Source organism: Zingiber officinale, chromosome 6B, assembly GCF_018446385.1.
Source record: "Zingiber officinale cultivar Zhangliang chromosome 6B, Zo_v1.1, whole genome shotgun sequence".
Taxonomy (NCBI): domain Eukaryota; kingdom Viridiplantae; phylum Streptophyta; class Magnoliopsida; order Zingiberales; family Zingiberaceae; genus Zingiber; species Zingiber officinale.
In genome coordinates this window covers 119271290-119292112 of record NC_055996.1, presented here as the reverse complement: position 1 = coordinate 119292112, position 20823 = coordinate 119271290, and the positions used below count along the sequence as shown (strand labels likewise).

Here is a 20823-nt window from a genome sequence, read left to right as displayed (position 1 = left end):
GGAGAAACCACTTACAATCTTTGAACGCTCAGACTATTGCTAGGAAATGAATGCTTGAGTTGTTGATATATTTCCTAGCTCCAGGGGCCTTTTTATAGCTCTTGAAAATTCTATCCATAGCTCGAGGGCGCCTCCTAAGGGTTTGGAGGACGGATCCAGCGAGGTGGCAGCGGATAAAACTTTATCCGCTGTGAACGACTATTTTGCCCAGGTCGAGGTGCCCTCCATGCTTATGGAGGACGTCCTCCGCCTGAAGGTGGCGGGGGCACTGGCTCGCTTCAGAGGTGCCTTCAACACCTTATTGAGGGCACCTCCAGCAGTGTTCTCCAGCTCCTTTCGCTCTCTTACTGCTCTGATTGTCTGGGTGATTGCGGCCAACCGAAATAGAGCTCATCCGAACCCAATTTCCGGCCTTCTCCTCGAGCAGGCTTCCGCTCCGGCTTCTCGTCCCTCGAACGTCGCATGCATTCTTCTCGTCCACTGGTGTACTCTTCCGCAGCCCTCTTATCCCTCGAACGCACCGAGCCCGTCGGCTCCCTTCCCGTGTCGTCCTTCTCGCTAGCTGTGTCTTCCGCTCGACTTCCTGTGCGCCTAAGCTCCTGCACACTTAGACACAAGGATTAAACCAAAACAGGACCTAACCTAACTTGGTTGATCACACCAAAAATAACCTTGGGATTCCAACAATCTCCTCCTTTTTTGATGTGAGCAACCCAAGTTAATTTAGGGTAAAACAATCATAAGGTAAAAATAATAAAATTGTAATACCAAGTAAATAAAGTTGCAATTATGCAATAAGGTGCAAAGATATTCAATATTTAAATCTACCTCCCCTAGACTTAATATTTCCTTCTCCTCCTTTGATCACACAAAAATTGGTGATCCGGCGATAAGAAGGGAGGGCCCACCCTCTGAAGGGTCCCAGCCTAAGGAAGGATGGAGGGCTGGCCCAGCGAATAATGGTCCGAGCGGAGCTATAGATAACCCATCCATGGGCTTGGGTTTCCGACGCCAAGGCAGGAAGATCGAAGGGCCGAGCGGAAGTCCGCTCGGCTGGGACCGAAGGGCCGATCGGGTGGTCCGTTCGGCCAGGATAGAGGCGAGGGTACAAAGGTGGCCGAGCGGCCTATGCGCTCGGCACGGGTTATGGGATGTCAGCAGAAGCATGTCTGATGATTAGGCCGTACACAAGATCACATGATGGAGGATCTTGTCGTCACATCAGGGGAAGGTCGCTACAGTAGTAGTATGGCCTCATGGACGTCTTCCTGACAGATCCATATCTGGGCATGGCCCTTCTGACAGACCCATACCTGGGCATGGTCGAAGGCAGGTGGTTGCTTTGACTGGTGCGCCTAGGCTTCTTCGAGAGGTCTATATAAGGCCTCCATTTCTTCATCGGAGGTACGAGGGTCTCCTACTTAAAAGTCACTTTTTTGCTATTCCTCGCCTGACTTGAGCGTTGGAGGGCCGTCGCCGGGACACCCCTCCCGGCTCGGTTTTGCTGCAGGTTCGCCGGAGCGCTCGAGGATTCAGCAGGGAGTGCCACGTGCCCAGTGTCCGTTGGCTCCTGGTCGGACAGATCAAATTGGCGCCGTCTGCATCCGATCGAAACAATGGACGAGGCTGGACGACAACATACGGTGGCGCTTTCGACGGAAGAACTCAAGCTCTGGATAAGGGCCGCCAAACTTGTGGAACAAAAACAAAGCGAGCCGAGCAACAAGCAACATCTGCGTCGGTGGCCGAGCGAGCACCTCCAACCACCGTCGCATTCCATCGAGCCTTGTTTCGCACTCCTGAAGTCCAGCTCAAGAGATAGGGATCATCTTCAGACGAAATGCCAAGGCGGGATGACAGAAAAGGGAAAGCTCCCCGGGCGGACTCATCTCCCGAGCGGATCAATCGCCAATTCTCGGAGGCTATTCTACGAGACCCTCTACCCAAGCACTACGTGCCTCCGACGATCGGCGAGTACAGCGGAACAACGGACCCGGATGATCATCTGGGTAAATTTGATAACACAGCTACACTCCATCAATATACAGAGGGAGTAAAGTGCCGCGTCTTCCTTACAACTCTCTCGGGATCGGCTCAACGGTGGTTTCGGAGGCTGCCGGACGGGTCCATCACTAGCTTCAAGGACTTCCGAACGGCCTTCCTCCACCACTTCGCTAGCAGTCGGCGTTATCAGAAGACAAGTGTCAGCTTGTTTGCCATCAAGCAAGAGTCGAGAGAATCGCTTCGAGCCTACATCCAGCGATTCAACCAAGTGGCGATGGATATCCCAACGGCCACATCGGAGACGATGATGAATGCCTTCACTCAGGGCCTTGTGGATGGGGACTTCTTCCGGTCGCTCATCCGAAAGCCGCCCCGAGATTATGATCATATGCTACATCGGGCCAACGAATACATTAACGTGGAAGAAGCGCAAGCCGCCCGGAAAAAGGAAACTCCAACAGAGCGGGCACCTATTCAGGCCGAACGGAAATAGAACGCCGCTCAGCAGCCACCTAGAGGACCGAGGGCAGAAGCAATCCGATCCCCTCGTGTAAGGTCCCAAGTACAAGAAGTAGCTGCCGCTCGAAGCAAGCCAAAGAGGAGATGGACCCCGATGTTCTGCTCCTTCCACCAGACGGATACGCACAACACCAGGGATTGTCGAAGTCTGCCCTTCGTGGCTCACCCTGTGCCGCGGAATGCCGTACGGCGATCTACCTCAGCCGATCGGCGACAAAGAACTCAGGAAGTCGATCGGACGCGAGTTGATAGGCCACGGCAACAGACTCCCGATCGGCATCGCTCACCCAGGCGGGAGAATCGCCGAGCGTCCAGAGAACGGTCCCGACCATCCGCTCGTGAAGAGGAAAATAAAAGCAACACTTCCCGAGGCGAGATTAATGTCATCGCTGGTGGGCCGACCGGAGGAGACTCCAACCGAGCCAGAAAGGCGGGCGTCCGGCAGCTGCAGATCCACGCAGTCGGTTGTAGCCAAGAGCGGGCCAGTGGACCGGAAATCACTTTCGGGCCCGGAGACTTAGAGGGAGTTGAAGTGCCCCACGACGACGCTCTGCTCATTAAAGCGGTAATAGCAAATTACACTATTCACCGCGTATTTGTTGACACAAGGAGCTCGGTCAACATCATATTCAAGAAGGCATTCGATCAGCTGCAAATTGATCGAGCCGAGCTGCTACCCATGACAACGCCGCTCTACGGGTTCACAGGTAACGAAGTGCAGCCGGTCGGGCAAATCCGGCTGGCTACCTCATTGGGAGAGGAGCCGCTCAGGAGGACCAGGACAATAAATTTCGTGGTGGTCGATTCTCCCTCGTCCTACAACGTCATTTTGGGACGACCGGCGCTCGGCGAATTCCGAGCGGTTGTCTCAACCTTCCACCAGAAGATGAAGTTCCCCGTCGAAGACAAGGTGGGAGAGGTACGGGGAGACCAGTTAGCAGCTCGGCGGTGTTACATAGAGATGGTCCGAGCGGAATCCAACTCCACTAGGAAGGCGCCTCGAATCGAGGTAAATGCTATCACTGAAAAGCCACCCGCCTTAATTTATGAGGAAAAAGAGGAGGTGCAGATTCATCCGACCCGATCGGAGGCCACGACTTTTGTTGCCTCTGATCTAGAGGAGAAGCAGAAGGAGGAGCTGATCCAATGCCTCCGACTAAATCATGATGTGTTCGTCTTGTCGACACATGAATTGCCCGGAATTTCGCCGGGCATAGCGCAGCATGAGTTGCACGTCCGACCGAACGCTCGGCCAGTGAAGCGGAGAAAAAGGGATTTCAGTGCCGAGCAGAATGCAATCATCCGGACGGAAGTAGAGAAACTTCTGGAGGCCGGCCACATACGAGAAGTGCAGTTCCCGAGCTGGCTGGCTAACGTGGTATTAGTCTCCAAGCCGGGCGGCAAGTGGAGAGTCTGCATCGACTTTCGGGACTTGAACAAAGCATGCCCCAAGGACTTCTATCCTCTGCCCCGGATAGATCAGCTGGTGGACTCTACGGCCGGCTGCGAGTTAATTTGCATGCTTGACGCCTACCAAGGATATCATCAAGTGCCGCTCGCAAGTAAGCTTCGTAACGGCCGACGGCACATATTGCTATAATGTGATGCCGTTCGGATTGAAGAATGCCGGGGCCACCTATCAACGCTTGATGAACAAGGTGTTCAAGGAGCAGATCGGGCGTAATCTGGAAGTCTATGTGGACGACATTCTTATCAAATCCGTCCGAGCGACCGATCTTGTCAAGGATATGGAAGAAACCTTCCGAACGCTGCGCAAATATGGAGTCAAGCTAAATCCCCAGAAGTGCCTGTTCGGAGCAAAAGGAGGGCGTTTCTTGGGGTACATAGTGACCGAGCGGGGAATCGAAGCAAATCCTAGCAAAGTGAAAGCCCTGCAGGACATGTCACCCCCAAGAAATACAAGAGAAGTGCAGAGGTTAACCGGTCGGATAACTGCTTTGTCCAAATTCATCTCCAAAACCGCCGACCGGAGCCTTCCATTCTTCAAGATCCTGCGCAAGGCTACTAAGTTCCAGTGGGATGAAGAATGTGACCAAGCGTTCGAAGAATTGAAGACATATCTTAATTCTCTGCCAGTGTTAGCCAAGCCAATCGGGGGTGAGTCACTTTATATTTATTTGTCATCGACTGAGCATGCTGTAGGCTCAGCACTTGTGAGGGCAAGCGGTGAAGAGTAGCCGGTGTATTTTCTAAGCCACATTTTAAAAGATACTGAATCTCGTTACACCGGGCTCGAGAAGTTGGCCTTTGCTTTGGTTCTAGCCGCTCGGCGCCTTCGACCGTATTTCTTGGCGCACACCATCATTATCCGGACGAACAGTCCACTCGGAAGAGTACTGTTGAATCCAGAAGCGTCCGGATGGCTCATCAAGTGGACGACAGAATTGAGTGAATTTGACATCCAATATCAGCCCCGCTCGGCGATCAAAGCCCAATCCTTGGCTGATTTTGTGACCGAAGTGCAAAGGCCAGAGCCGGAAGCTACGTGGAGAATATATGTGGATGGGTCCTCCACTCGGCTCGGAAGTGGGATTGGAATATTGCTGCTCTCACCTCAGGAAGAGAAGATGCACCTATCCGTCCGGCTGGATTACAAAGCTACCAACAACGAAGCAGAGTATGAGGCCCTCATAGCCGGATTGCAGGCAGCCCGGCATGTGGGTGCCGGTCGGGTGACTCTCTATTCAGATTCACAGTTGGCCGCTCAACAACTTTCTGGCACCTTTGAAATCAATAGTGCTCGGCTTAAACTCTACGTTGAGGCCTTTGAAAAACTCAAAGCCACTTTCCGAGAAGTTCTTATACAGAAGATTCCCCGAACGGAGAACCAGGCAGCAGACGAGCTAGCCAGACTCGCGAGTTCCATAACACCAATAGCCATTCAGCAACCAATTGAAAAAGTACTGCTGGTGGCGCACGTCGATCGGATGCAAGGCCTCACGTTTCCAAGCGATTGGAGGACGCCTATTATAGAATTTCTTCGTTCGGGCACCACACCCTCAGATGAATATGCAGCCCAGCTCCTCAGAAGAAGAGCCGGTCGGTTTACACTCATCGGAGATCAGCTTTACAAGAAAGCTTTCTCGCGCCCGTTGCTGAAATGTGTAAGCTCGGAGGACTCAGCTTACATCCTCCAGGAAGTACATCAAGGATCATGCGGGGGTCATCCGGGCGGGCGCTCATTGGCCAAGAAGATCATCTTGGCCGGATACTTTTGGCCAACTTTACAAACAGATGCCGCTCGGACAGTATCTACCTGCCTTTCATGCCAGAAGTATCACAACTTCTCCCACCGACCGGCTGAAGAAATGAAGGCGTCAAGCGTTTCATGCCCGTTCGACCAATGGGGAATGGATATTGTCGGTCCATTTCCAATGGCGGCCGGGCAGAGGAAATTTTTACTAGTGGCGGTAGACTACTTCTCCAAGTGGGTGGAGGTCGAGCCGCTAGCAAAGATCACTGAGCAAATGGTTAAAAAATTCATCTGGCAACACATCATTTGTCGGTTCGGCATCCCTCGCCGACTAGTGTCCGACAACGGGCGGCAGTTCACAGGGAAGATGTTAGAGGATTGGTGCAAGAGCTATGGCATTGAGCAACATTTCACATCCGTGGCCTATCCTCAAAGCAACGGTCAAGCTGAAGTGGCCAACCAGGAAATTCTCCGTATTCTGCGCATTCGGCTCGATCATTTAGGAGGAAGTTGGCCGGACGAAGTGCCGAGCGTCTTGTGGGCCATCCGAACGACGCCAAAAGAAGGGACAGGAGTCACACCGTTCCATTTGGTATATGGCGGTGAGGCCGTCATTCCGGTCGAAGTCGGCGTTGAGTCAAGCCGGATCCAGAGCTACGATGATGACAACGCCGAAAGGAGAAACATGGAGCTGGATTTGGTAGAAGAGGAGAGGGCAAAAGCATCCGTTCGGCTGATGGCGTACCGTCAACGAATGAAGCAAAGCTATAACCGGCGCGTCATTCCCCGATCATTCCAGGTCGGCGACCTTGTCTGGAAGAAAGTCAAGCCGGTCGGCGACGTCGGCAAACTTGAAGCTCCGTGGGCAGGTCCCTTCAAAATCATCGAGAAGCTCCGCTCAGGTGCGTATTATTTGGAAGATGAGGAAGGTCGCCAGCTAGATAGGCCGTGGAGCGCGAACCACCTCCAGCCTTACCGGGCAGGGTGAAAGGTGTGCCTATGTAAACCATCTTGTGTACTTTTTTCGACTGAATACTTGAATTGCAGAAACGAAAAATCAAGAGAACAATTCGGACGGAGATAAATTATCCGAGCCAAAATGCTCGACGTAGCAGACCCTGAGCCGTTCGGCCAAGAGTACGTTCTCCGAGCTGGGTGGAAGGGGCATATGGATTATCCGAGCCAGGCGCCCGAATAGCGAAGGCCCCCCAGCCGATTATATTCGCAAGCAAATGACCCGTGCTGTTCGGGCGGGCACAAAGACTGTCCAAACGCGAGATAAGATATGAAGGCCAAGGTCGCTCGACCTGGTAAGGAGTTAGCCTTCAAGGCCGACGAGCACCGTCGTTAAAGATCGAGAGCCGCGCCGACCGGCTATAAAAACCGAGCGGAAAACCGACGAGCACCGTCGTTAAAGATCGAGAGCCGCGCCGACCGGCTATAAAAACCGAGCGGAAAACCGACGAGCACCGTCGTTAAAGATCGAGAGCCGCGCCGACCGGCTATAAACATCCGCGCCGACGAGCACCGTCGTTAAAGATCGAGAGCCGCGCCGACCGGCTATAAAAACCGAGCGGAAAACCGACGAGCACCGTCGTTAAAGATCGAGAGCCGCGCCGATCGGCTATAAACATCCGCGCCGATGAGCACCGTCGTTAAAGATCGAGAGCCGCGCCGATCGGCTATAAACATCCGCGCTGACGAGCACCGTCGTTAAAAATCAAGTCGGACCGGCGACTATAAATACCCCGAACAGACGAGCGAACATCAGAGTAAGAAACCGCGGAAACTACAAATATTAAAACATTCAGGCCCGATTGGGGGTTGGTCCTTCGATACTCAGCGTTTGTTAACTTCGCGCAGGCAAAATACGTGCAAAGCGAATAGGCCTCCCCGCTCGGACTTTATGCAATGGGCCAAGCCGATCGGACGCGTGACGGTGAACGCTTAAGAGCATGACTGACTCTAAGCATACACGTTAATCAAACAAAAGAATATTATGGATAATGAGTAAGAAGACAAAAGTAGATGGGCATCGTTGCATTAAAGGAAAAATTAGGCCGAACGGCACGTACAAAAATTTTGCATCCGCCGAGCGGATGAAATACAGAAAGCACTTAACTCGCCTCACTCAGGGTCTTCAAAATTAAAAAAGGCGTCCGGGATATCATCGATCATGGCCGCCAGGTCGGAGGCGGGAATATGCATTCCCTCAGGAAGGTGGCCACCCCTCTTGAAGTACGCCATGGCGACCTTGACCGCTTCGGCGAAAGTAGAGGAGACGCTGCCACCGAATTTTACGCCGAACCTCTCCGAATGGAGGTATTCCTGGCGCGCTGCTGCTAAGCGACTCGGCTCTCCCTCTTTATATTTTCTGAGCACCGCCCGGGAGGCGATTAAGGAATCTTGGAGGGCCTTCAAGTCCATCGCAGCCTTTGTGCGTTCTGCCGAACGGTCCTCTCGCTCGGCGTTCAGCTGGGCCTCCAGATCCTTGGATCGCTGATCTAGCGCACGGACTTCGACTTTCATTTTATCTAGATCAGCAATTGCTCGCCTCTTCCGACCATTGGCGCGCTTCACGTCCCCGTCCCGCTTCTTCACCAAGTCTTCGAGTCGGGCCACCTCTGCAGCCAGATCGACAGCCTTCTTCTGTTCGGCCTCAAGAGCTTGTTTCTCCCGCTCGGCCGTGGGACCTCCCGATACTTGAAGTTTTTCCAGGAGATCCTCCAACTCGGCTAGCCGATGGCTAGTGGCGATTTGCTCAGCCCAGCGCTGTAAAGGAAATAATGGAGTCAGTAACCAAACAGTGGCATGGTACAGGAAGAAAAATGAATTTACCTGAGTGGCCTGCTGCATATTGTTGTCGCCGAGCTGCTTGGGCGTCATGAGGGCCACTTGAATCTGAGCGTCCTCAAAGAGCTTGGCGAGTGGACCCGTCAGGGTTACTTCGTGGACAGGGCTCGATGGCCGATCGGCTGATAGTAAATATTCCTCCGATGGGAATCGGAGGGTAGTCTTGATAGTCGGATGGCTGGACGGCGCTTCTTCAGTCGCGGCCGCCTGATGCAAGGACTCCCCTATGGTGGAAGTTTCGCCCAACCGACGTAAGCGGCGGCGAGTTCGGGGAGGAGAGCCGGAGGACTGTGCGGTGGGCGAAACCACAGGGGTCCCGATCTGTGATGGCGTGCGATCCGGCGAAGTTACGTCGATTGGCGCTTGTGTTTCCGCCTCTTGGGTCGGCGGACGGCTGGAGTCTCTTCGACGTTTCCGCCGAACATCCAATGGGGGATCCCCGACCTGGGGAACGCCTAGCTCGGCGGGGGCTGAGGAAACAGCCTCTGTTTCAGGGGCGGACTGCGCTCCCCCCTCTCCTGCATCTGCCGGGCGGCTGGGGATAAGACCCCGCTCGGCGAGCTCTTTCTTGGTGGCCGCTTCAATCTCCACGGACTTTAATTTCAAATTAGCGGTAGCCTTGGAGCGCCACATGACTTCAGCTGCAGTAAAAGCAATTAAAATCAGTTAGACAAAAAAGAGTAAGAAAGTAAAGAATCCTTACTCATGCGGAAGGGTAGATTTGCCCGAACGGGAGACAATCCGAAAATATACAACACCCCCTTGAGCAGCAACTGGTCGATCTTGTATCGCTGACCGGACAACCAGTTCGCCGCATGGAGATAAGCTGGGTTGCTTCTGAACTTGCCTAGCTCCGGCTGAGGCGGCACAGCGGTCTGCCATTTGGTTCGGAATGCTGGCCGCTCGGGAAGTCGGATATAGAAGAAAAACTCCTTCCAGTGTTTGTTGGAGGTCGGCATATTATCAAAAAATCTAAAGCCTATTCTACTTTGGAAGATAAAAGTGCCTGGCTCGGATTGTTTGGGGTAGAAGAAGAAGTGGAATATTTTGGGGTCAAGGGGGATACTATGCAGCTTGAAGAGGACGACCACCCCGCTCAGCAGCCTAAAGGAATTCGGCACAAGTTGGCCGAGCGGGATACGAAAATAGTTACAAACTTCCAAAATAAATCGATGGGTGGGAAACCTAAGGCCGCCCTGGAATTGGTCTAGAAAGAAACAAATGGTGCCGGTCGGCGGGTCATGGGGCCGATCGGCTGGGCCGGCTATAATTATTTCATGGTCATCTGGGATCCCGTACGTCCGAACCTGACGCCGAGCGCCCTCTTCGTCAAACCGACTCTCCATACTCATATACCATGGACCGTGAGCATGGGTAGAGGGGTCAGAAGAGCTCGCCATCTCGAAGAGACAAAAGGATAGCAACGAAAGAGAGGTAAAACGGTTAGGAAAGACCTGGTAAGCGAGGAAAGAAGGCTCACTAAGAAGGGGATGGGCGGAGAAGATCGCCGGTGAGATGGTAGATGCCGAAGAACAGGAGCTGGATCGCCGGAGGCCGCAGCAACAAAAGAGGCAGGGGGGCAAAGCACGGGCAAAGACGCGTAGGCGGAGGAAGGCTAAGGCTTTATACGGCCGAAGTCGATGGGCCTCCACCGTCCGATCCAGGTCACGGGAAACAAAAACGCCATCGGGTCGTCCATTTTAAACGGAGACGTCCCATCGTAAGTGACGCCGCCGTCACACAATGGTCGACACGTGGCGCTCTGTCACCAAGCGCAATTAATGCGCCCATACTGCGCATGCTTCGACTTAATGGAGAGGATTTGTGTGATTTTCAAGAAGATTTGGACAAGCAAACATTCCTGTTGAGCGACAAGACCACCATAACGAAGAGCCGAGCGGCTGAATTTGGAGGAAGGGCCGAACGGCCCCACGAATATTATAAGCAACGGAAAGGCGACGAACGCCTGCTCGGACACATAGTCCAGTCAGTCGGACTCACTGCCTCCTTCGACTAGACTTGAAGGGAAGGCAAGTGATCCGGCGATAAGAAGGGAGGGCCCACCCTTTGAAGGGTCCCAGCCTAAGGAAGGATGGAGGGCTGGCCCAGCGAATAATGGTCCGAGCGGAGCTATAGATAACCCATCCATGGGCTTGGGTTTCCGACGCCAAGGCAGGAAGATCGAAGGGCCGAGCGGAAGTCCGCTCGGCTGGGACCGAAGGGCCGATTGGGTGGTCCGTTCGGCCAGGATAGAGGCGAGGGTACAAAGGTGGCCGAGCGGCCTATGCGCTCGGCACGGGTTATGGGATGTCAGCAGAAGCATGTCTGATGATTAGGCCGTACACAAGATCACACGATGGAGGATCTTGCCGTCACATCAGGGGAAGGTCGCTACAGTAGTAGTATGGCCTCATGGACGTCTTCCTGACAGATCCATATCTGGGCATGGCCCTTCTGACAGACCCATACCTGGGCATGGTCGAAGGCAGGTGGTTGCTTTGACTGGTGCGCCTAGGCTTCTTCGAGAGGTCTATATAAGGCCTCCATTTCTTCATCGGAGGTACGAGGGTCTCCTACTTAAAAGCCACTTTTTTGCTATTCCTCGCCTGACTTGAGCGTTGGAGGGCCGTCGCCGGGACACCCCTCCCCGCTCGGTTTTGCTGCAGGTTCGCCGGAGCGCTTGAGGATTCAGCAGGGAGTGCCACGTGCCCAGTGTCCGTTGGCTCCTGGTTCGGACAGGATCAATTGGGGTACTCAATAAAATCTAAGGGTAAAAAAAATTAACAGGGAAAAAAAATGAAATTTTTAAATGAAACTTGCAATTAAAAAAAACTATTTTTTTTTTAAAAAAAATTCTAAGTGAAGTTTGCAAGTTAAGTAAAAAAAATATTTTAAATGTTAAACCATTGACAAAAAAAAATTGAAAGCATTTAAATTAACTATTTCATGCTTATCGGTTTGTCAATTGAATATTCAATTCAGAAATTGACTTCCAAGCTGTGGCGAGGCACTAGGCCTTCTTGGTTGTTGGATCATCAACCACTTCTAGACAAAGCCTCTTAATGAATTCAAATATTTAATCTTCTATCTGAAAGCCCTAAGTCTAATTTCATTTTTAATTTATACAAATTTTTGGAACCCCATATAGGTTCCTTCCTATAGGGTTAATCAAGAATTTTGGGGGTACATAACTTTTAGGAATTTTCCTAATTTGACCCTTATGAAATCTAAGATACCAGTTCAGATTTCTATATTTCCTAATATTTACATTGTATGAAGATGCACAATTTTTCAGATATTCTATTTCTATTTTCAATTTGTCATTTTTCTATTTTTAGATTATCATATAAATCTAGCGGACAAGCTTTGGACAATTATATTTTCAAATCTATGTTATCTTTTTCTAACTTGCAACATTCTTTAGTTAATAATTTTATAAATTTAAGCAATTTGTCAAGTAGGAGAGAACGTACCTTACTTACCTTGTTGATCTCATTGTCTGTAGCTCTCCCTGAAATGCTGCTTTCTTCTGTTGACGCTCCCCCTTTATCAATGCTCTCGATGCTCATTTCGGGCAAACTTGCTTCGTGGTCGTCTTCTTGGTGACTTGCCATCAACGCAAGTCCGGAGAAAGTTTCGACTTCTGATTCGGACGACGCTTCATCCCACGTCGCCTTTAGGGTCTTGTGTTTGTTCATTTAGACGAGCTTCTTGTCTTTGTCTTTGTCTTTATCTTTGTCCTTCTTCTTCAATTTAAGGCAGTTGTCTTTTACATGCCCTTCTTCATCGTAGTGGTAGCATTTTATTTTATTTTCTTCTTCTACCCTGCACTTGATTAAATTGCTTAGATTTAAATAATATTTTAAACTCACGTACTATCAACGCTATTTCATCATCATCGAAGGAGGATTCTGACTCTTGTTCGTCCATTTTTACTTTAAAAGCAACATTGCACTTTGTCTCCTTCTTTGAATCTACACATCTTATTTCATGGACTTCAAAAATAGAGAATAATTTATCTAAAGTAATAGATTCTAAGTCCTTAGAGATATAATAGGCATCCACTAATGATGCGCATTCTTTATTTCTAGGTAAGGCATTAAGTACGTACCTTAGCGAATCTTAGTTGCTTACCTTTTCTCTGAGGTTTGAAAGTCCGGTGATTAGCTCCTTGATCCTTGAGTGAAGATGTGCTACAGTTTCATTTTCTTCTAATCGGAGGTTGCTGATTTGGTTGCGAAGTAAGTCCCATTTTGCAAGTTTTGCCTCCGAGGTTCCTTCATGTAGTTCCAGGAATTTCTCCCAGAGCTCCTTTGCAGACTCGTAGGCTCCAATCTGATTGACTTCTTGTAGCGGTAAAACGCTTAGCAGATGGAACTTTGCTTTGCCGTTTGCCACGAAATCAGCCTACTCCTTTTTGGTCCAGTGATATTTGTCTTTACCTTCGGGTGCTACAAAACCAACCTCCATTATCAAAAATAAATCAAAATCGGTCTTGAAAAATACTTCCATCTTCTTTTCCAATTGGCGAAGTCCCCCTTGAACTTTGGTGGGTGAATGCTTGATCCGACCATCTCATGTGCTTTGTTCGGTGGTTAGTCCTCCTGAAGCATCCTTGGCTCTGATACCACTTGTAGGTTCGGGTAGGCCGGCTAGAGAGGGTTTTACTTGAAAAATAACTAAAGACATTTCTCGAGTTTTGGAATTAGATTAGTAGCAATAGCATAAAAATAAACAATACAAAAATTAAAAGAAATAGACTCAGAATTTTACTTGGTTACAACTGAGGTAGTTGTTAATCCAAGACAATGCCAGCACTAGAAAAAATCTCCTTCGTGTAGGCGGAGAAGCCTCTTACAATCTTTGAACGCTCAGACTATTGCTAGGAAATGAAGGCTTGAGTTGTTGATCTATTTCCTAGCTCCAGGGGCATTTTTATAGCTCCTAGAAATTATATCCATATCTCAAGGGCGCCTCCCAAGGGTTTAGAGGGCGCCTCCAGCGAGACGACAACGGATAAAACTTTATCCGCTTCGAACAGCTATTTTGCCCAGGTCGAGGGCACCCTCCGCCTGAAGGTGGCGGAGGCACTGGCTCGCTTCGGAGGCGCCTTCAACACCTTGTTGAGCAGCTCCTTTCACTCTCCTGATGCTCCAATTGCCCGGGTGATTACGGCCAATCGAAATAGGGCTCACCCGAATCTAATTACCGGCCTTCTCATCGAGAAGACTTTCGCTCCAGCTTCTCATCCCTCGAACGTCACGTACGTTCTTCTCGTCCACTATTGTACTCTTCCATAGCCCTCTCGTCCTTCGGACGCACCGAGCCCGTTGGCTCCCTTTCTGTGCCGTCATTCTCGCTAGCTGCGTCTTCCGCTCAACTTCCTGTACTCCTAATCTCCTGTACACTTAGACACAGGGATTAAACCAAAATAGGACCTAACCTAACTTGGTTGATCACACCAAAAACAACCTTGGGGTTCCAACAATAGGTCTAGCTTCTTGAGCACTTCATCTCCTGGCCAGGTGAAGGCAAATAGTTCAAGCACCTTGTCTCTCGACTGGGCAATGTTCAACTGCCTAAGACCCTCATCTCCAAGATAAGCAGACACTTGGTTGCTAAACTCTTCGAACCTGGAAACTCTCTTAATTAGGTTGGATTTGGCTATCCTAAGAAAGGATAGGGTTGATCACAATTCTAGAAGGTGACCCCTCGTACGTTAATCCTTAGTTTGTAATGGTCGAGTAACTGACACCTTAATGGAAGAATGATTATACCTAGACATGCTATCATAACAAATAAGAGGTTATAGATCTAAGGCAAGGTGTGGGCGCAACCTGGAAAGAGACACCCTTTATTCGGAGATCTGCTTTTTGCTTGTTTTGATTGATAGGACGTGATTTGGAGCAAAAATGATGTTTAAATGGAGTCTAGAGCTTCCAAAGTGTCTGAACCATGTGGAACTCATATGGGCATGTGAAAATCAAGTTTTTCCATGTTCTGACCGTGTGGAGGTCGTGTGGGGGTCGTGTGGAGGTCGTGTGGAATCCACACGGCCATGTGAAGGCTGTGTGGAATTTTTAGCACTATAGATTGAAACTAAAATGGTCATAACTTTGTGCTCAGTTTGAGTTACAAGTTTTTCTTTATATCAAAATGTAGATAACTTCAAGATCTAAAACTTTACTGAAGACTCCAACCAGAGAAAATCCCATATTGATGGTCTAAAAGATGTTGCAATAAGACATAGCCATGCAGAGCCATGCCAAGGGTCATGCAACGAGTGTGTGAAATTCACACGGTCATGTCGATTCATACGGGCCGTGTGGAAGTTCCAGAGAAGAAGAAGACTTTGGCTGTGTGGACCACACGACCGTGTCACATTCCCATTGAAGAAGAAGCCTTTGGTTGTGTGGACCACACGGTCGTGTCACATTTCCAAAGAAGAAACAGAGTTAGGCCATGTCAATCCACAAGGGTCATGTGGAAGTTCCAGAGAAGAAGAAGACTTTAGCCATGTGGACCACACGGCCATGCCATCAGACCAAAGCCAAGGCAGCGCATGGCCATGTGGATTTACACGGCCGTGTCATGGCCCATGCAAGGGTTTTACCAAGTGCTATAAAAGGGATTTTTCTCCCCTTTTCATGAATCTTTGGCTTGGGGCTCAACCCCATTCCTCGAAGAAGGGTTCTCCCTTTTGGGGGAACCCTAGTTCTTCCATCTTCACCGATTCATCCACTTCCGGAGCTAGGATTGCATCTAAGAAGACCGGTGCTACATGGATAAGTTTTCTCTTCTCTTCTCCTTATATTTTGAGTTGTAGATTTCTTTACTTCTTGTGTTCTTGTTTGTATTATCTTGCAATGGAGTAGATCTCTGGATCTAAGATGTAGGAAGTAGCTATGATCTGGTTGTGGATGTATGAACTATGTATTTAGATATTTCCTTATTCAATGAAGTGTTATGTCATGCTCTATTTGTATTATGCCTTCTATGTGTTTGATGAAGTGTGAATGGTGCAAACATGTAGATGTGGATTGATTATGGATCCCGTAGAGGGATACCCTAGATCGTATGACCGAGGGATGCTAGTGACAGGCAGATCCCACTAACAAACGTTTAGGGTATCATCTTGAAAGGAGAAGTAATTCTCTACAAGGAAGTAGGTAGTCGTAGTCAATTGTAATCCTCATCTCTATATTTATTAAATAGTGTATGTGTTCCTATGTTGTATGATCGAGGGACGCTAGTAACAGGCAGATCCCGTTAACAAACTTCATAGGAATTATTCCTATTTAATTGCAGAGGATGTTGATTTAACTACCTTGTCGGTTGTCCACTGTAAGAGAGAGCCGATAACTTTCTACATGTGCATAAGAATGGAGGTAAGAAGATGAATAATGCATAGGGTCATTAACTAGCATCATAGTGAAACCAAAATCCTAGTATCTATCCATCCCCAAATCTAACTCTCCCTCTTTGTCTACTCTTTACATTCTCTCTTTCCTTCACCTCTCTTTTCCAATTAACCTTCGATTGTCTAGATAGTTCACCATGCAAAGTTAACTAACACTTAATCAACAGTCCCTGTGGGTTCGATATTTTTTGTATTACTGATAACATAACCGTGCACTTACGGTGATGTAACAAGTTTTTGGCGCCATTACCGGGGACTATTTTCGATTAACATTAGTTGATTAGTATATGAGTTATTCTATACTTGTTAATAGGGTTTTCATTTATTTGTCTATTTTTATTTCTACATTTACTTTTCTTATTATTAGCTTTTAGTTAAGTTTATTTTTTTTTCCTTCCCTTAATTTTTGCACTTTTCTTTCCTGCAATTTAAATTCTGTATTTTTTATTACATTTAATTTTTATTTTTTTTTTCATAATTTTTTTTAGATACCATGAGCACTAACATGTCATGTAGGCCTTTAAGAGACTTTTCTGCACCTATTTCTATTAGATTTATGTCTCCCATTGTGCAGCCTCATATTGAAGCAAAAAGTTTCTAACTAGATCCAGAGTTAATTGCTATGATACATGGTCACAAATTTGGAGGAGAAGTATTAGAAAGCCCTTATCTGCACCTTGAGACATTTCTAGAGCTTTGTGATATGGTGAATTTTGAAGAAGTGTCAGTAGATGCAGTTCGATTGATGGCATTTCCTTTCAATATTAAGGATAAAGCAAGGACTTGGTTATATTCTCTCCATCCTCAAAGCATTACTAGTTGGGAACAATTGGAGCAGCAATTTCTAAATCATTTTTCCCCTCCAAGTAGAACAGCGTATATGAGGAATTGCATTACAAATTTTGCTCAGGCAGATAGAGAGTCATTATTTGAAGCATGGGACAGATTCAAGAGTCTACAAAGATAGTGCCCTCATCATGGCTTGGAAAAATGACTGACTCTGCATATATTCTATAGGGAAATTTCTTTCTCAGATAAGTGTTTATTGGATTCATCAACTGGAGGTTCTTTTATGAACAAAAGTGTGGACGAAGCATATACATTAATTGATCAAGTAACATTGAATCTCCAAGAATGGTCAGATAGAAGTGGGATAAAATTTACCCCGAGAACTTCAAAAGTGCAAGCCATAAAAGCAAAAGAACCTTTCAAACAAAATGCAGTTCAACCTTCTAAAATTTTAGAAAATCACAAGTCGCAGAATGAGGAGTTTAAACAGTTGGAGGCAAGGATTGATAGCATAGTTTCAAAATGATTCAAGCATGACCTCCCTCCTACATAGACAAGTCTAGTGAACAATATAATGATATTAAGTTGAGAATTGACATGAATCATGAAGAATTTCTGGAGGACTTGTATAGAATTGAAGAGAAGAACAATAGAAAACTACATAAACTCAGTTCCATTATTCCAAAAAGTGTCCATATGTCACAAGTACCTTTTCCTCGGCAGTTGATCATATCATCACTAGACAAGCAAGTTGAACCTCAGCCACAAGCCCAACCCTCCCCAAAATCTCCATTAAGGGTTCCTTTTCCATAAAGGTTATGTTGGTGCGGGAAGCATCCGACGATCGAATCGGTGTTTTGATTATGTCAAAGGATTCAATTTAAGTTGGTTTGTTATCTGAAATGTGTGAATGAGTTTACAAGAAAATCCTAACTACGGTTAGGCAAGTGGAAAACCCTAAGAGGTGGTAACCCTAGGGGGTGGAAAATCCTAAGGGGCGGTAACCTTAGGTCCTAGGGGTTGGTAACCCTAGGTGGTGGAAAATCCTAAGGAGTGGTAACCTTAGGTCCTCGGGGGTGATAACCCTAGGTGGCGGAAAATCCTAGGGGGTGATAACCCTAGGTCCTAGGGGGTGGTAACCCTAGGCAGAAGGTCCAGTCAGTCTGGAGGACTGAATTGGCATCAGGTATGCTCTCCTGAGTGGAGTAGGTGAAGGCGCGTTCCCCGCGGAGGGAACAGTCCGTTGACTGTCAAACATTAATTTTTATGTCATTATTATGTGCTAACTTTGTTTTCCAGGATATGTTGTTGTTTTGTGGACTAACATATATTGCAGGGACAAAAGAGCATCTTATGCCTCGGATGAACAGTACCCGAGGCGCCCTCATGGAGCTTGGAGGTGCCTCGGGTGCAAAGGCTGGAGTGTGCACGCAGCGGAGCTGGAGGCGCCCTCATGGAGGCTTGAGGTACCTCGGACAGCCTTGATGGCGCCCTCAAGGAGAATAGAGGCGCCTTCAAGAGGATGAGCGACGAAGAAGTCTGGCTTATCCACGCGTGGCTGACTCGGCGATTGGAGGCGCCCTCAAGGAGATTTAGGGCGCCCTCAGCAGGCTTTATAAGGAGGTCTCAACCAGCACTTTGGGGTAACACTTTCCCAAGTAATCCTTCTTCTATGTGCTCCTCAAGAGACGTTCCAGAAGTGTTGTAGCAACACCCCGACGACCCGGAGCTTCAATTTCAGTATTTCTGTTGTCGGTATAATTTAGTTATTGCTATACTTATTTCATACTTGTAACTTTGCGATATTATAATTGTTGCCCAAAGTAAACGCTCAATGAGCGTGAGTCTTGGAGTAGGAGTCGCCCTAGGCTCCGAACCAAGTAAATCTTGGAGTTCTCTGTGTGTGTGTGTGTGTTTTTTTATTTTAATTTCCGCTGCTTAACTCGATACATTTTCAAATCCAAAAATTATGAAAGTCATGAGCGCTATTCACCCCCCTCCCCCCCTCTAGCACTTCTTGATCCAACAGGTTAGTGGGGGCCAACAAAGATAAAGATTTTGGTAAATTCTATGATTCCAATATGGTTGAGTGCAAGTTTCTTGATGTGTATAAAGATGAGGACTCTTTAGATGAGGAATGTAATGTTAATGCAATGGTTAACATGTTTTCAGATCCACCTCCTGGTTTTATAAGGCATTGTAATGATATTGAATTTTAAATTGATGAATGTGATGAGGTAGATCCACTTAAAACTGCAAGTGAAGTTATTGATTCTCTTGCTGAAGATTTTGATGTTGGAATGTTCTTCACAATATGTGATGATGTTATTAACGTAAAAGGAAGTGTAGGGAGCTGTGTTGTGGAAGAAGCATCTCAAGAATCACCTCCTTTGTTCACACAACCCTTAGAGACTATGGAAGTCATAAGAATTGAGCATGTTGTGGATCAATATGTAGGGACTTATGCAAATATGATAGAGCCCCAAGAATCACCACCTTTAGTTGCACTTCCACCTGAGCCAGAGCCAGAACTAGTACTCAATTCTGAAGAATTCACATCCACATATTTAGAACTTTCAGGTATCTCTTAGTAAAGCAAAGTAAGTATCACTAGTGATCTTTTAGAAAATTTCATAGAGGTACCTGTCTTTGATTCTGTTGGATGTGATTTAATTTTTGATACATACTCATTTCATTCTAATATGGTTCTAGTTCTATCTTATATAACATGCTTGTGGGAGGTATGTTTTTCTTTTGCATGTGCAGATTTTTCTTTGGCTGAAAATTGGAAGCTTAGTCTAAACCGTCTTCGACCACCTGAAAGAACTTTGAAGAAGACGAAGATGGAGAGAGCAATACTTTACTTTATATTTCCTCTAATGAAAGCTTCCTCCATAATAAGAGCCCTTGGTAAGAGGGTGTTGAAATATCTTACCCCTCCAAGAGCGAGATTTCAATGAGCCTAATAAGGGTTGAGCTAATGACCTTAAACAAGCACTTCTTGAGAAGCAATCCAAGTTTAATCTTGTTTTCATTTATGTTTTTAGTTCCTTTCTAGTTTCATTTCTTTCCACATAATAAGCTCATATCCTCTACTTAATTTTTCTTGTCTATTTTTTTATAGGATTCAAAGTTGTGAAGGAATGTGAGCACTAGATAGAGAAGTATCTTCAGAACATGAATGTCTCCACCATTTGGATCTTATCACGTGGTTACTTCTCTAACTTCAAAAATCTCCTCCATATTTTATTTATAGTTTTCATTAGGACAATGAAAAGTTTAAGTCTGGGGGATATTTGGATTTAGTGTAGTATTTGTCATATTTTTTAATTTTTGCACATTTCTTGTTGCATAATAAAAAATTTTCTAGTTGCATCATTCATCATATCATGATTGCTTGTTCCTTAATGTAAAACACTAGCATGTTTATTCTAGATTTTATGTGGTTTATGAGTTACTTATGGTGCTAGTTGTTTAGTAATCTATCTTTTTCTATCTATGATAGCATGAAGTGAGCAATATTTTTACTGTAAAAGTTTAAGTATTGGTCTTGTTTTAGGATCTCTTATACCTTACCTAGTTTTGATGGTAGATAACTCTGAAAATAGTCATGATTTATAGAACTTAATTAGTACTAGTATTTATATGGTAACTTCTCAAACTATATTTTGGTTACTAGATGAGGCTCGAATCATGCCAACTCATTTGGAAAAATTAAAATATCCCAACATTTACATTTATTTGTATTTGTGTTTAAGTATTGTATCTTGCAATCACTTAGAAAAAAAATGATGATAAAAAAATAAATGAATAAGAAATATAAAAAACAGTTATCGTGAGTTAAAACTAGTAAGTTACCCCTTTGAAACTGAGTTAGATTACTGGAAAAACAATTGCTATGTTTCTCTTGATATCGAGCATGCCTTTAAGACCATGGGTAGATTGTGGAGGATGAACCAAGCGTGTGGCAGGTAAGTGTCTGTCACCAAGAGCATAAAGAACACAGTTTTATAATGACTTGACT

At 46.9% G+C, this 20823-nt stretch overlaps 1 non-coding gene across 1 annotated transcript; it reads right to left on the bottom strand.

Moving 5' to 3' along the window:
• Nucleotides 1-16888: 16888 nt before the first annotated feature.
• Nucleotides 16889-16994, bottom strand: LOC121993349. Its single transcript, XR_006115209.1, has one exon. It is a non-coding gene; the product is annotated as a small nucleolar RNA R71 (small nucleolar RNA).
• Between the last annotated feature and the right edge of the window lie 3829 nt (nt 16995-20823).